Genomic DNA, 11,904 nt, shown 5'->3' with positions numbered 1-11,904 from the left:
AAATTACTCTAATCCATGGAATTTAATATGCCTTCTTAGGTCAAATAAGACCTCAATGCTATCTAATTATATCAATAAATATCTTACCAAAAAACTAAACACGTACAATGAGACCTTAGCTTAAAATCAAGGAGGAAATTTTTTAGTCTTGAGGTATTAAGTTCAGGTTTTATTATGTCTGGGTTTAATTTAATTTTATGTTGGATTTGTTTAATTATATTCTAATTTGTTGATTGATTATTCAATGATTTTTTTATATAAATATAATATTTAATTAATTATAATTTTAACTTCTTTTATTCTTGTAATTTCACTTGAAAAAAATTAAAAACGTAATCCATTAATAGCTAGCTAGCTTAATTAATTGATTTTCACCTCAATACTTGGTGGGAACTTAAAAATCGGTTTCTAGTTTATTGGAATTATTCAAAAAATTATTTTTAATTTGAATCATGTCGGTTATCTCTTGTTCATAATGTTTTTTGGTAAAAAAGAGATTGATAGAAAAATGGATTGTAAGGTTTTAAAATTTAGATATATTGAATGCTAAGTCTTAAAAATAACTATATGAATTAATTGAATTGAGCTTTAAATTTTTTAGTTCGTAATATCTTTGAATATGTATGAATACATGTACTTCTACGAGTGTGAGAAATAATGCCCTTTTAATATCATGTAAGATTAAATGACTTATTTACTTTTTTCAATCATAATTTATAATTTTATAAACTACTTTAAATTTCACAATCTTTAAATTAAGATTTATTGACCTTAATCTATGACAATGTAGGCAATTATTTTTGGTTGAAGAAAAAAAGTATTTGGAACCAATTTTAGGGTATTTTTGCAAACAATTACAGTCAGCATGCATGAATAATTTAGATAGTATAGTGAATTAGTAATGTAGAAAGAGAAGTTTTTGGCATTTTATAAGTTATATTAATCAACAAAGAAATAAAAACAACTTGTAATTTCAATATTGTCACCAAATTAATATTTGCTATTCTTATAAAGAAAAACTTACCCTAATGAGGAGGGAGCAACCAAGGACCTAATATATAAACAACGTAGGCCATTGGTTAGTTGAACAAGAAACCAGACATGGTTATTTTTGGATTAAATGTGGTGCTTATAATGGTTTAAATCGAAAGTCAAGAAAATGAATAATATTTTTCTGTTCCTTTATTGCTTTTCTGGATCAAACGAACTTAACTTTGACCATTATTTTTAATAAAATAATCAAATTAAAACTTTTTAAAAATAAAATTTTATAAATTTTGAATTTTAAAATTTTAAAATTTTGAAACATATAAAATATAAATATATATTTTAATAATAGTTCTAACTTAAATGAAGAGATCAATCTGATCAATTAATTAATCTTCATCCGATTCAATTTATGGATACTTTTGGAAACTATGCATATTGAATTCTTGATCTTGATATATGTTTAAGGGGGGTGGTGCGGGGTTCTTAAGTTAGACCAGATCAAACTAAGTCTAAGCTAGAGCATTGGCATTTAGATTGAATTTCTTGCACAAGACAAAAATCACATGTTGTCTACATAATCTCAATAGTGAACCTACCCTCACAAATCTAGAGGAGAAAATATAAAAAAATTGATAATAATAATAACAACGATAACATTTAGCACATGTTTAGCTTTATCATGAAAAGAAAATGCAACTTGTAACTAATTATGCACCAGCTTACATATAGGAATGGTAATGGGTTGGAGTATTCTTTGGCTATACTTGATTTTGACCCGTCCCTTTAATATTTTTGTTTATATTTGATTTAATATTAAAATATTATTTTTAATATTTAATTTAATTTGAAATTAATTTAATAATTTTAATTTGATATAATATTTATAAAATATTTATAATATAAATTATATTTTAATTATATATAAATATATTATTTTTATTAAGTTAATATTTTAAATTAAAATATTAAATAATAATTTTATTAATATAATAGAAATATAAGTATAAATTAAATAAATAATAAATTATTTTATATATGTCTGGGTTTGATCAAGGTAGTGCCACCAAAAACGTAATTTCAACCCGAACTCGACCCTAAAGAAAAAATCCAATCCAACCTTTGATTTCATAATAATCCGACCCTATTATAACAAAATAAGTCAAAATTCATCAAATATAAATTATTTTGTCATCTTTACTTACATATCATTATCTTTAATTTCATTCAAATTTTTTTGATTTTAAAATCAAAGAAAGATGAATTGTATAAAAAAAGAAAAAAAAAAGAAAATGGTACTATTAATTATTTAGAAAATAAATTATTAAAGACTATTTATTATAAGTTAAAATTTTATAATTGTAATTAAATTACATTAAAATTTCATGATGATTCTAATGAACTTGATAAAAGAGAAATTATTCATCCAATGTTAATAGAATTTTTAAATTTTAGAAACAAAATTAATAAAATAAAATATATCAAATATATTAAAAAATAACTATAAAAATATTATATATGAAAAAGAATTACTAAATAAAAAAATGAAAAGGTAAACTCAATAATTAAGCAAGTACTGAGAGAGTAGCACCGGCGGATCGCCGAGCAAAGCAAACAGGAAACTCCAAAGAGTTAACAGACAAATATCATAACCGTGTGGGTCCCTTACGACCTTTTGACTAAACCCTCGTGGACTTTGTGGTTTACGGTCGCCAATCCCTTAACATTTTACCCCACTCTTTTTACAGTGTTCGTGATTCTCACGTCCGTATGTGTGCAAGCCACTTGTAGGTAATCGATGGGAGAGTGAGATTAAGCGAGTGAGAGAAACAGAGATTGTTGATTCAAGAAGAAATATGATTGCAGACAAGGGTAGGACCCACCCGAATGCAGAAACTGCTCCGACAACGATTTCCCGCCAAATTAGAAAACTCAACAGAAAAACAGAAAAATTAATGCTTTGGTTCCTCAACAATAGTCCTGTTTTTAAAATGATGATTAAATTATTAAAATTTTTTTATTTATGATTAAAGTTTAAGTAAAGAATTTTGTTTTATCACCCAACCATTATACTTTAATGCGATGCTAGCGTGATAATGACAAGTTAATTCTCAAATATTATGTGATATCATGTTAAAAATTTTAATTTATTTAAATTTATAATATCACGTCAATAATAACATATGAGATATCAAATGACGTAATAATTAATATATTAATATTAAATCAACATGTTATTAGAGACGACGGTTGATGTAGCAATAATAACGTGATAATAATGACATATTAGACTAATTATCAACAATGTCACATGATATATCAAATGATATCTAATATCACATGACATCTACTATTTACGTAGCAATATTATATCAATATGTTATTAAAGATTAATAGTTGGATAAGAAAAAAAAATCATTTAAATTTTAGTGATTAAATTAAAAATTTTAATAATTTAGTAACTATTTAAAAAAAAAAACTACTTTACCCAAAATATTAATACTTCTTAAAAAAATAAATTAATTTTAAATGTTTCTTAAGAAAAAAATTTCATAATTACTAATATAAATATAAAAAGGAAGAATGATCAACTTACATAGTATAAAAATTTTTTAATATTACACATTTTCTAACCCTCGATTTTAATTAATTCAAAGGATAAGAAAGAAAAGTAAAAAAATAACAATTTAATCCCATCTCTTGAATTTTTTTTAAATTAATGTTTAAAAAATATATAAAATTAAAAAAAATATTACACTATCTAAGTTGATCCCTTCTCAAATAAAAAATATTATTATAAATAAATTTCTAGACTAGAAACGTTTGCTTATATTTTAAGAGGGATATACATTCAATGTTTAATATTGAAAATTTTTAATTTAAAAATCTCATATTTAAATCTTAAAATTGAAAAGATGAAACTTATGAAGTAAAAAGTAGGTTTATATTATACATAGTCCAAAATTTCAATTCTCTTTGTTCAATTAAATCAAAATCCTTTGACTAATTAGTAATTCATCCCATAGCTGCTTAATTTTGTTATTCATCCCATTTTAAACCTTTATTAGGATCTTTCAAAATTTGTTAAGTATGTAGATAAATTAAAAATAAATAAATAAAACATTTGATTTAATGATAAGTATATATATTTTGCTCAAAGAGTATGAATTCAATTTTTTTGAAATAAAATAAAAGAATTAAAATTTTAAAATTTTCTTCCATAATCCAACTTATATGAATAGGAGTTAATTACAATTTTTTATCTAAACTTTGATAATTATATAAATTGGTACTTAAATAGATAAAATATCTAATTTACACTTAAAACTTTCAAATAATGTATTATTTTAATCTAAATTTTAATATTGTTAATTTTACTAGCCTATATGATATGTAACTATTATAATTTTATTATATGTATGTTTTTTATTAAATAAAAATATTAAATATTTTGTAAAAATATTTTACAGATACCACATGATAAATAATAATTGACCTATCCTAAATAATTTTTATGGTTTAAGTAAAATATATTTTTTAGATCTTTTTTATTAAAAAAAACATGTTGACAATATGTATAGTAAATACATAATTCGAAAATATTTGTCAAATGCTATGTATATAAGTTAATATAGTTAACAGATTAGAGTTGGGATTAAAATACTATATAATTTGAAAGTTAATGGTACAAATTATACATTTTATGAAGTTCAAGGAATAAATTGTACATTTTATTTTTTAGATATCAATTTATATAATTTTTTTTTCTAAAATTCATGCACCAAAAGTGTAATTAATTTTATAAATAAATATATCACAAAAATTCATTTAAACTTTTTATTTTTTTATTTGAAGTTTTCGTTAGCTTCGGGATACTGATTATGCTAGGAGAGATTCACCTCTATGTATATCAACCAATTTCACATATTTTAACTCATTGAAAACATTCAAGCACAGTGCAAAAAGATGGAAATATATACCAACTAAAGCCTGGGTTTAAGTTTTGATGTTGTACTTTGGATGTTTGATTAACAATTTTTCATTGAGGCCAATGGGACATTGTGGTTTGCATAAAGCATTTCAATCTTTTTATTTATTTATTTATTTTAATGAAAAATTCAAGAAAAGAAAGGTTTGATCTTCAAATTTTAAATTTTATTTTTCTTTAAAATAATAGATAATAACGCTAATTTAATTGATTTTTATATATGTGATATTTTATTAATATTATGGATCATATCATGTGTACACCACATAAAATCATCAATATCCTTTTTAGTGTTAATTTAAAATGTATTTTTTAACAGAAGTAATAAAAATCTCGTTCAAAATTGATCAATTGTTAGATGTCGCGTAAAATTTACATGAAGATTTCACAAAATATTTAGCATTTGTCTTTAACACATGCTATGCTCATGACATGATTAAAGTGGTCATATGTTGAAGAAAAAAAATATTGAATTTCAAATACCCTAAATTTTTCTTTAGGTTTTAGATGTAGAGGGATTTATGTTCTGGTCAAATAGCAAGATTTTCTCTTTATTTTGTGAATTTCATTTACAAAATTTAATTAATTTTGGTGGGATTGTTTAGAAAATTGGAAAACTGAAAGTAATTTTTCAAAGAATTATTAATATGGTGAAAACATGAAATTCCTAAATTTAAACCTTGAAAGTCTAGTGGCCGAAATCCTTTACATCTCAATTACAGAACTCAGAAGCAAGTGTAAATGTGATTATGAGTTCTTTATTTTTGTTTTTCCCTTATTTGTTTTGTCCATTTTGTTTGGCATTTGATATCACTTTGATTGTTGCCATCTGGTAATACTCAAAAGCTATAAGCTTCTCCTAGGTAGGATATGAAAAAAAAAAAAAAAAAAACAAAAGTAGTACAATTTAAAATTTTGATAAAAATTATATATAAAATTTAATAAAAATAAAAAAATTTATTTTATATTTGACATGTAAATACGAATTTTGATATGATAATTATTTTATTTTACATTTATTTGACATGAAATAATAAATGAAGATAGACACATTAATTTACAAGTAGTAGGATCCCTCATTCTTCAAGGTTAGAATCTTCACTCTTCCTTTATATCTCCATGTATGTACCTAAAAAAAATAGAAAATAACCCATTGCGCAATTTTACTACATTTTTTCGGGGCTTTGATTCTTTATGAAATTAATCTTGGGTAGAGATCAAGAATTTCAATGTCAAATATTGCAACAACATTAGTAAAGAGATGGATCCAAAGTTTAGCTGAATTAGTTCATATAATTAAATTTAAAAGATGACATCCAATAAATTTAAATTTTGAATTTTAATATTTATAACTTCATTTGTTATTTTTAAGTTACGATCTCTTAGGTATTATAAAAATATATTGCTAAATACTATTCAGAGTTAATGAACTTGCTAATCTATATTACTAATTGGTTTTACCGTAACATACTAGTATATAAATATACACATCTAGTCTACAACAAAAACTAGCATTTGCTCTCAAGATGAAGTCTTAAGTTGTAATCAATAGGATTTTTTTAGGACAATTTTTTTATCCTTTCAAACTATAAAAAAAGGGGGAATCAACAAGCAAAAAATCTTGCATTTGTAATGTATATGCTTGAATTGGGCTACATGATCTGTGGTTTTTTTGTTAGACCATTTTAGAACATCAAGAAGGAAGCAATATAATTCTGTCACGAGAGAAACAGAATAATATCAAACTTTTCTAATTATTAATTTTTAATTATTAATAATGATGCTTAAAGCATTTTTAGGGATACGTATGTTTTCTTCCTTTTTATTCAATAATTTAATCTTTTTTAAAATGAATTATTTGATTAACGGCATCTTATCACCATTATTTTAAGTATTATAGAAAAGAACAAAGGAGGCAGGTTCGGTTTGTTGTCGATTGCGAAAAAGCGTGTGCCTTGGCAATGACCTTCCATCTTCATGAAGCGTTTTTGAGCTCTCAAAAGGAAGGTGTTGACCCCTTTGAATTTAGTTAACCAACTACATTAAATCATTTATTTATGTGTTTTTTTTTTTATTTTATAAAACAAAATGGATTAAGAGCCTATGGACTCTGATCATTTTATAAATAAATAAATAAATTCAAAAAATAAATTTTTATTTAATTTTTAGATATTATTTTGATAGTAACAGAACATTATAATAATTGATTCAATAATTTGTTTATATAATTATTTTAAAAAAATAATATTTAGTAGTTTTATATTTAAATTTTTTTTTGTTTATATTTTGATATATATAGAAATATATTATTAATTAGATTAAATATATAAATTTTTCTTTCATAAATTATATTGTTAAAAAATTTTAAATGATTAACAAAGAAAATTTCGTATTCCCTTAGAATTTTAGTTTAAAATAATATGATCATACTATACCTTAGATTGAGAGTGTGACAACATTCATTCAAGAAAAAAAATAGGTAAACAAAAGTAAATATGTTTTAAAGACAAATAATCCCAAGGTCTACAACAGAAAAGCAACACTTTAACAAGGAATCCGAATAAGGAACGAGTAATTATAATCTAGACCACAATGATTACGAACGACCTTATTTTCTGGCTCAGCAGCTACATTTGTTGGGGCACACAGACGAGCTTTAGAGTCTTTCTTAGTCCGCTAAAAAGGAAAAATCAGATCTTCTTAAAATTACTCTCTACAAGCAACAGTATGTTTAGCAAGCTTCATGATAAATTGGCTGACGATAACTAAATTTCTTCAAAAACAGTGAAGCATTGGACGTAGACATTCCCCACAACAGTTCTGCGTAGTATTTTCAACCAAAGCAAGTTATATATGACACAAGAAGTTCAAGACAACAGTAACAGAGATGGAGAAAGGTAAATGTAAGATTACTTACTTGCAATTTCATGCCTTTCTTTAAATTGCGATGAAACAAGGAAGAAAAGCATTTCTAGTAGATTCATCCTCCCATTGCAGCTCTTTCCACCACTTTTCCTTTCCTTCAATGCTGATTTTGTTTGCTTTTGCACTGTTAGAGTTTAGCGGAAGTCTCCTCAGCATTGGGCAATTGCCAACTTTAATTTTCTTGATACATGGGAAGGGTAGTGCATTCCTGTAAATGCCCTTCAATTTTGGGAGAAAACCTAAAGTAAGATATTCGAGTGACACAAATGGGGTTAAAGTTCCTACAAGCCCTGCCACCTGACTCAGTTTTACCTCACTGATTATTTCTTCCATTTCATTGCAGTCTACTACATCAACAGTCCTCAGATTTGGAGCGAGAATAAGCCATGTTATGTCCCTCAATTTTAAGCATCCGTATATGTATACATGGTGAAGGCTTTGGAAGCAATGTTGGGTTGCAATGACAGAGGTTTGAATGTGGCTCTGTGCTTTTATCATTCTTCCTTCCCCTGCCCACTCCATCTTCACTTCTTCCAAACTTCGACATCCCCGAACTGCTAGAGTATGTAGAGACTTGATATTCGCTAAAGATAAAATATTCAATTGCTTTGAGCCGTTCAAAATCTCGAGCCCAATTTCTTCAGTGTAGCTGTGTGATCTTTCTGCATTCAAATATCTATCAAGAGCAAATGCACTTGTTATAGACAAGGACAATGCATTCAAGTGATTCAAGCACTGCAATTCTTCTAACAAGCATTCATGGCTTTCTTCTACTGCCTCATCGGAAAGATAAGAGCCAATCATTCTCAATACTCGCAGCTTTGAGAAACTAGATATCAACCCTCTTGGGATTGTGATGCCACAGTATATGTAACTCAAGTTCAAACACTTCAGCTTTTGTAAAGCCTTCAATTCAATTGGTAGCTCTCTTATATTTGTAGATGATAGGTCGAGATATTCTAGAGATACCAATTTTGCAATCCCCACTGGCAATTCTGTTATACCAAGACTTCCTCTAAGGCTTAGAACTTTTAGGCCACACATATATTGGAAGAAATCATTGTGAATCACCTTCAACTGAGGATTATTGTTGAGAAACAAAGTTTGAAGATCGGAACAGTTAGGTGCTTCTGTTAGATTTTCAATCTCGTTTCTCATCAATGACATTCTTCGCATACCTTTCCATCTTCCACCCTCTGGCATTTGAGTCAAATGATAACCTGCTTGCACAAAAAACCTCCATTTCTCTGCTTCACACGTACATGCTATCCACAAACTCATGTCACGAATCACATCATGCATTTTTATATACCAATCATCTACTCCTTCCAGTAAACATGCATGAATGAGAGAACCAATGATATGGTGTCCTTGATTTTGAGCTTGACTGTCATGTTCATCCAAAAATCCTTCTCCTATCCACAAATCTATCAGCGATTCTTTAAGAATTCGAAAATCTTCCGGGAACAAGCTACAATATAGGAGGCAAGTTCGAACCATGTCATTTGGCAAACTATCATAACTGAATTTTAGAAGAGGATATACCTCTTCGCCCATGTTTGGAAAAACAAAATTGGCTGATTTCTTCAAGACTTCAATTGTGTATTTCCATTCCTCGGGTGTGTTCTTGCAAGCCATGGCACGACCGATAGTGATGAGTGCAAGCGGTAATCCTCCACATTCTTTGGCCACTTCTTGAGCTAGCCCACGAATATTTGGATGACTATCAAAGACATCTTTACCAACATGTTCCTCAAACAATTTCCAAGCCTCTTCTTCAGGCAAACATTGCACTTGAATCTTCTCATGAGCTCTCATTTGGCCACAGACCGCAGTAGAACGAGTTGTAAAAATTAGTTTGGAACCATTTTCTTTAGTCGGGACAGGTATTCCTATCTTGGACAGGTCAACTCTTTCCCATATATCATCTAACAATAATACAAATTTCTTTTCTCCCAAAATCCCGTAGATGTCTGTAGCTTTCTCTTCGGGAGCTTTATCATTCCAATTTCCATTAAAAAGGCCAATCCTCTTTGCAATATCATCTTGGACCTTTCCAACATAAAATCCTTTAGACACCACAACCCAAATAACCACATCAAATCCACCTGATGAAACACCAATCTTGTTATTGATTTCAGTCAAGAGCCTAGTCTTGCCAACTCCCCCAACGCCATATAAGCCAATAATTCCCACATGCTTTTGTTCAAAGGCACTCCAGACCTTATTAAACATGGATTCCAAGCCTACGGCAGAGTCGCTCGGTCTTGGAACCACCGGAGCTGCAGGTGCCTCCGTAGCTACCACTTCAAAAGCTCCCTTTCCCTTTAGATCCTTAACATCACGTACGCTTTTGGCCACTCTTTTGCTGAAATTGAGGGTAGACTTGTAATTCTTGGAACAACAGCCTCCCATGCATAAATTCTTGATTTCTTCAGGACCATCAATAAGCAGTTCATCAACTTCATGTATCATAGTTTCTGCCCTTGAAAGCCATCCTCCAACTTCATCCAGCGGCCTCAATTTTTGTTGTACAGCGATGTCGACTTTCCTCATCACATCATTCCTTCGCTCCTTTAATTCGTCCAGAGCTGTGTTCAAGTCAGCAAGGTTTTCTTGAAGATGGCAGGCGTAGATTACTTGTCCAGCAACACAATCCCAGCAGCGGGAAATTATGGTATCACACGACAAAGAAATAGAGCAAACGTTCCCCATAGTTTTGCACAAGATTCTAATTCTAATAACTAGAGAAGAAGACGAGTGTTTAACAACGAGAGGGAGAAAGAGCAATAAGAAACTTAAATCAAAGGCTGTTGAATCAAAGAGTTTTTATTTTTGCTAGTCTCAGACAACAACAGGAGAAAGGAGCACCATAGCAGGCAAGCACAAAAGCGTATAGATCAAGAACAACATGGGTAACTGAGTAATTAAATATTAATTTCTTAGTTAGTGGAATGGGAAATTTTAGCCAAACTTATTGAAATTTCCATTTCATTCAAAGTGGAACTGTGGAAGTCAACGTGAGGATATTTCCTCTGGTCTTCCTGGCAAGTTGTGGTAAATATTCACTTTTCAATGAATTTAAATTTTAAAATATTTTTATTTTAACTCTTGACAGCAATAAATTTAATATATTTCAAATGATTTTATTCAAAATACATATCAGTTTTTTCACTTTCTAATAATTGATACTAGAATTGGTAGAAAAAAAATGGTATTTGAAAAGAGAAAAATATATTTTGGAAGCGAATAATTGATAAAAAAAAGTGGGCTTTTTTTTAAATAACGAAAAGACACATATATCATTGATTTTATATTTTTATAATAATTTTATTTTATTTTTTATAATTACTAATAATTGATTGGATTGGTATTAATTTACTCATGACCTCAATTTTAATAAAAATTTTATAATAATATAGATATTAGAAAATTCCCCGACTACGCCCGGGTCACTCATTTTTTTTTTTGATGAAATATAAATCATTTAAAATTTTAATTTAATAATAAATATATATGCTTTTTATACAAAAAATTAAATTCACACATTCTCAAATAAAATAATAATTAATTAGTAAAATATTTTATAATTTTTAATTATTGAAAATCATAATATTTTAATATAAAATAAAATTTTGATTTAAATATAATTAATAGTATACATATGTGATTTTAATTTATTTTGAATTTTTAATAATTACTTGAATTTAATTTTCAAGCTAGAAAAATATATATGCATATATTATTTTCAAAATATTCTCCATTAAATCATTTTTTATCTTAAGAGTAATTTTGAAAAAAAAATCAATAAAAATTATCCGCTTCCAATTATTGAAAAATTTTATAATAATATCTTTTATTATTATTATTATTATCAATTTTCTATGTAAATGAATATAATCATTAATCGTAAATTTAACATTAAAATATACATATATAACACAATTTATATATGTAATAAATGGTAAAAAGTAAACTATACAATATTCCCAAACACCTTATTA

At 27.2% G+C, this 11,904-nt stretch overlaps 1 pseudogene across 1 annotated transcript; it reads right to left on the bottom strand.

Moving 5' to 3' along the window:
• Nucleotides 1-7,451: 7,451 nt before the first annotated feature.
• On the bottom strand, nucleotides 7,452-10,802 carry LOC149519010 (disease resistance protein SUMM2 pseudogene; annotated as a pseudogene). Its single transcript, XR_016341331.1, has 2 exons — nucleotides 7,893-10,802; nucleotides 7,452-7,795 (listed from the first exon to the last, which is right to left on the bottom strand). The product of XR_016341331.1 is annotated as a disease resistance protein SUMM2 pseudogene (transcript).
• Between the last annotated feature and the right edge of the window lie 1,102 nt (nucleotides 10,803-11,904).

The sequence above is a fragment of the Durio zibethinus genome, chromosome 4 (genome assembly GCF_047325235.1).
Source record: "Durio zibethinus cultivar Kanyao isolate XHJ-2024 chromosome 4, ASM4732523v1, whole genome shotgun sequence".
Classification (NCBI taxonomy): Eukaryota; Viridiplantae; Streptophyta; class Magnoliopsida; order Malvales; family Malvaceae; genus Durio; species Durio zibethinus.
This window is presented reverse-complemented; position numbering and strand designations above follow the sequence as displayed.